The following is a 5925-nucleotide window of genomic DNA, read 5'->3' as shown; positions in this document are numbered from 1 at the left end:
CCAGCAGTAGTTTCAGGGTGTTTATTCCTCCAACAACATGTTTCGGCAATGAAGCCTTGCTCACGTCGAGGGAAATGTGCAACAAAACATACTAATAAAACATTACACAGCCCTTGGAATTACTAAACAGAAACATAGGACTGACGTCTGTACTTACATTGTATAGCAGCAGCGGCTGACATTTTGAAATGGGTAAAATAATACAGGAAAGATCCTATGCATACATGAATTCATATGCAAACCATACCATGATCAAAGAAATGTATAATACAACTCTATACATCCAATATATCAAAAATAAACAGAATGTCCAATCTGGACTCAAATTAATGCTTTTACATTTTTACATTTTGTCACCCGCTGTATACCGTTTGATTAATATACCTTACGCCCTAATTGTTGTCCACGAATATGTATGGATGCACTATACTGTTTGTAGCAACTCAATCTATATTGTATATCTTAGTATTGAACACTGTGCCTCTCTCAACTGTTATCCCCGATTGGGTGAGGCAAGTGTCGATCACGCACAGTGATATTTTTTATATTATTATTTTTATTAGATGAGCTCAGTACTTTAGGGTGTACAAGGTGCGCGAGGTATTTAGTGCAGCACTGAGCAAGACGATACCACATAAGGTCCACCATGCCTAACGGTATTCCAAAACCTTAGATGCCCAGTAATACAAGATCCATAATGCGCGTGATGTGGAAAGTTCTTCACCGATTGCTTTGAAATTTTGATACATCGTTGGATTTGAATAAGGGCGTGTTTTTATATACATAACATTGGATTCCAATACGAGAGTGTCGAATACGCGCATGTTTTTAAACGAAAGCCCGAACATACACATAAAAATCTCAATGTTCGTTTGTTCAAAATCTTAAATCTCAGAAAGGTATTCACGATTGATTTAAAATTTTGACACAACATTGGATTCGATTAAGCGCGTGTTTATATATACACAATGTGGGATTAGAATACGCGCGTGTCTAATACGCGCGTGTTTTTAATCAAAAGGCCGAACAGACGCTATTGATTTGGTTGCTGCGCAAAAACTACAAGGGCCACATAGAGACAATAGTCTACATATATTAGGATGGACAGTTGCTGCTAGGATGGCAGACCGGGAAGTGGGTGGAGAGTGGGGGGAGAAGTTGGTTCACTTTGCAACATTTCCTTCCAGCTCACTAGTTTGCTGTGGTGGGGACAGGCCAGGTCGGTCGCCATCTTGCGGGTACTTTGGGGTTGCCGGTGTAGTCTCTCGGCCACTCCCTCCTCCTGGCCAGCATATAATGACGCTACCCTCCCGGCCGCGCAGCGGCCGCGGGCAAAGGCAATCCCGTCTGCGCCCGTCTGCGCCTGTCCGCGACCGGTCGGGACCTGGGGCCATACATTCTGCCCCTTTATTATCTTATACCTCTTCACAGCTCCGCGCTTGTCAGGGGAATGTGCCCCTTAGCCCCCCGGTGCTCAGACTCATTACTGGTCTTGGAATTTTGTCCCCACTCTCTCCCCTCCCTGTGGTCTCTCCGTCCATCCCCCGGTCGGCTGTACCTTTTGCCTCCCCCCCTCCCCATTCCCTTTCCCCACCTGCTAGCGCCCCAGCCTTTCTTCTCAATACCCGCTCGGCGGGCACGCATCAGCTGGAACTTTATAATCTGTTGGATACAGAGGCCCCTGGCTTACTGTTCCTCACGGAAACATGGTTTTCCGCAGACTCCTCCCCTGATGTCTTAGCTGCACTCCGTGCCTCCTATTATGCCCTCCGGGCTGACCGCCCCGATGGGAGAACTGGGGGGGTGTGGCCATGATTATTCAAACCCACCTTCAATTTCAATTACTTTCCCACCCACCCATACCCAACGTAGATTTTTTGGTGGCTCGGTCAACTAACCTTGCGGTTCCCCTCACCGTAGTCCTCATATACCGTCCTCCCCAGACCATGTCCTACTTTGTGCCTGCCCTACAGGAGCTGTTGGCCACTCTCGTGGTCAACAACTCCTCGGTCCTGTTATTGGGCGACCTCAATTATTGGCCTGACGACCCCAGGGAAGACAGGGCCTCCAAAGACTTCACTGATACCATGTGTGGTCTTAACTTCATTCCCCACATCTTCTCTCCCACCCATTCACATGGCCATATTCTCGACCAGTTATGGTCGGTCAGTCGCGTGATCTCTTCCGCTACTATTCTCCCGTGCGCCTGGTCGGACCACTCGGTCATCTCTTTCATCATTGACCTGGGAGCCACCGACAAGTTGCCCCTACCCAAAAACATCTCAGCACGGAACTGGAACCGAGTGGATCCTAATGCTCTTTGCTCGTCTCTGGCGGCCCTCCCTCCCGACTTATCTGATCTATCCCTTGACCTTCAAGTCGACGCCATTGATGGCTGGCTGTCCACCTCATGCGACCTTGTGGCTCCTTACAGGAGGATTAAGACCTGCCGCCCCCACGATGCCAACAAGTGGTTTACTGACGATCTCAAAGTCCTGAAACTAGCTCTCAGGCAGTCAGAACGCCAGTGGCGGCGCAATTACTGCCCCTCCCTGAGAGATCGTTACAAATCTCTCCTTAACAACTATAAGCGAGCTATTCTATCAGCCAAATCAGACTACTTCTCTGGCAAGATTCAATCAGCGGCAAATAAATCTAAGGAGATTTTTTCTATCGTTCACTCCTTAGCCGCATCTGATAGAGCCGACCCCTACCCAGTCCCATCCCATGCCCTCTGTCTCTCCCTGAATGATTTTTTTCTCGAGAAGATTGCAACCATCAAACGGAATATCCTTCCGCCTTCTTCTCCTCCCCTCCCCTCTCCCCTCCCTCCTTTAGTTTCCTCTCTTAACCACTTTCCTCCCATCTCTAAGGAGTCATTCCTCACTTTGCTTAAGAAAATTAAGTCAGGCTCTCCCACCGATTACGGACCGGCCCGGATATTAAGGGAGCTGTTTTCCGGCTGTCCTGATCCCCCTCTCTCCCTACTCAATTCCTCTATTTCTGAGGGCATAGTTCCAGCTTCCTTTAAGTCTGCCACAGTGATCCCAATTCTGAAGAAACCTGGTTCTGATCCCACCCTTGCTATCAATTTTAGACCCATTTCTTTACTCCCTTATTTAGCTAAGATCATGGAGAGCCACATCACCTCCTGTCTCTCGACCTACATCGAGGACAACCACCTCCTAGCCTCCCACCAAGCTGGTTTTCGCCCAGTCCATTTGACTGAGTCTGTGGTCCTCGCTGTTTTGGACGAACTGAAGAGCAAGGCCAACTCCAACTCTCCCCAAGCCTTGGTGCTCCTCGATCTGTCCGCTGCTTTTGACACGGTCGACCACTCCATCCTTCTCGACCGTGTCATGGCAGCGGGCATTCGGGGCTCTGCCTTCTCTTGGATTGCCTCTTTTCTTCAAGGTCGGACACAGGCAGTTCGTCTCTCCAGTTTTTCTGCCCCCCCTTGCCCTGTGCCCTGTGGGGTTCCCCAAGGTTCTCCCCTCTCCCCTCTCCTTTTTAACCTTTATATTTACCCACTTATTGTTTCTCTGTTAAACATGGAGGTCTCCGTATACAATTATGCTGATGACCTTCAGTTGGTTTTTGACCTCTCTCATGACTCTGACCCGACCCTCAAACTTCATACCACATTGTACTTTATTGCTGACTGGATGAATTACAATCATTTAAAGCTTAATCCGGACAAGACGGAGTTGGTCCTGACTGGCGGCTCTTCGAGCCCTTGGCCCTCTGCCTTCTGGCCTTCCACCTTTGGCCCACCCCCGGTTCCTTCTGCTTCAGTTATAACCCTGGGAATTAAAATCAGTCAGGACCTCTCCCCCCGCCCCAGGTCAGCTCCACCGTCTCATCCTGTTTTTTATCCCTCAGGATCATCAGAAAGATCTCGCGCTTTTTTTCTTTTGATGCGCTGAAAATTATCGTCTTGGCCATGGTCCTCTCACGGGTGGACTATGGGAACTGCCTCTACGTGGGCATCCCCGCCTACGAGTTGCGGCGTCTCCAGTCCGTCCAGAACCAGGCGGCCCGCCTCATCTATAGGCTTCCCAAATTCTGTCATATTACTCCCTCACTGAGATCCCTCCATTGGCTTCCCATCTTGCAGAGGACTCTCTTCAAGATGGGTTGCATGGTATTCATGGATCGTGCTCGCACGCCCCCCGCCTTTATCAACTCCATGATCACTCACTATCTCCCCTCCCGCAACCTCCGTTCCTCTAGTCAAGCACTCTTAACTGTCCCCATTTTTGCAAGTCCAGAGTAGGTGGCACTAGATTTTCCATCCTTGCCCCCCGCTTCTGGAACAGTCTCCCATTGACCATTAGGTCTATCCCTATTTACCTGCACTTCCATAAGGCCCTTAAAACACACCTGTTTTCCTCCGCTTTCCCATCCTAATTGCTCCCAGGTCTCTTGCTTTGTTGGTACTGTCTCAATCTCCTAGCGCCAGGAAGCCGCTTGGCCACAGAGCTATATATAAATATTTTAAACTTCAAACTTAAGAAAGGACGCATAGAGACAATAGTCTACATATATTAGGATGGACAGTTGGTGTCAGGATGGCAGACCGGGAAGTGGGTGGAGGAGTTGGTTCACTTTGCAACATTAGCTCCTGTCTATATATACACAAAGTTGGATTCGAATATGTGCGTATCCAATATGCGCGTGTTTTTAATCGAAAGGCCGAACAGACCCTACCGATTTGGTTGCTGCGCAACAACTACAAGGGACGCATAGAGACAATAGTCTACATTTATTAGGATGACAGTTGGGGGTCGATTCCGATTCGGGAAAAAACGCTCCGAATAGCCGTTCGGAGCGTTTTTCCCGTACGAATCGTACCCTGCAACGTCCTGCGTACGTACGACGAAGTACGATTCATACCAGGAGCCGGACTCCGTACGAATCGCACAGAAGACCGTACGACTCGAATCCCCGTATGAGTCTCCGTCGGAACCCGCTGTACGCGACATCTGTATGGCTTGCAGCTGGTTTTTACGACCCAGCAAGTACGATACATGTCGGGTACGCACCGTACGACCTTTTTTTTATGGGAGCTGAAAACAGCTGTAAAAGCAGAGTTCGCGCCGAAACAGGTACGGAACGGCCCCCTGGGTACGGTGCGTACCCCCATGATGGCAGGGGTACGGCGCGTACCCCTGTGATCATGGGGTGTACGCGCCGTTCACCCAGCGTACATGGGGTACGCACCGTACCCCATGTAGGCTGGGTGTACGGTGCGTACCCCATGTACGCTGGGTGTACGGTGCATACCCCATGTACGCTGGGTGTACGGTGCACACCCCCCATGATCGCAGGGGTACGGCGCGTACCCCAGCGATCATGGGGTGTATGCGCCGTACGGTGTGTATGTGATTGTGCGCTTTTCCGTACGAATCGCCCTTACCTGACGTGGTCCGTGCGACTCGCGTCCTGATACCCCGGTCCGGATCGTACTCGTCGGGTCGTACGACGTATGTACGAGTCGTACGGAGACGGCTCCGAATGCGAATCGTACGGACGGTAATTTATATCGGATCGGAATTGGCCCCTTGGTGTCAGGATGGCAGACCGGGAAGTGGGTGAAGGGAGGGGGAGGAGTTGGTTCACTTTGTAACATTAAGAAAAGACGCATAGAGACAATATTCTACATATATTAGGATGAATAGCTGGAGTCAGGATGGCAGACCGGGAAGTGGGTGAGGGAGCGGGGAGGAGTTTGTTCACTTTCCAACATTAGCGCGTGTTTATATATACACAATGTGACAATAGTCACAAAAACATATTGTGGGCCCAGAAGCATTGTGAAATTAAATACTCTTTTGTTTTTCTTCCATTTAACCATACTGAGCCACAGCAATGCGTGGCAGGGTACAGCTAGTTTAATTATAATAAATGAATGATTTTTTTAAA

Source organism: Lissotriton helveticus, chromosome 11 (assembly GCF_964261635.1).
Source record: "Lissotriton helveticus chromosome 11, aLisHel1.1, whole genome shotgun sequence".
Lineage (NCBI taxonomy): Eukaryota > Metazoa > Chordata > Amphibia > Caudata > Salamandridae > Lissotriton > Lissotriton helveticus.
This window is presented reverse-complemented; position numbering follows the sequence as displayed.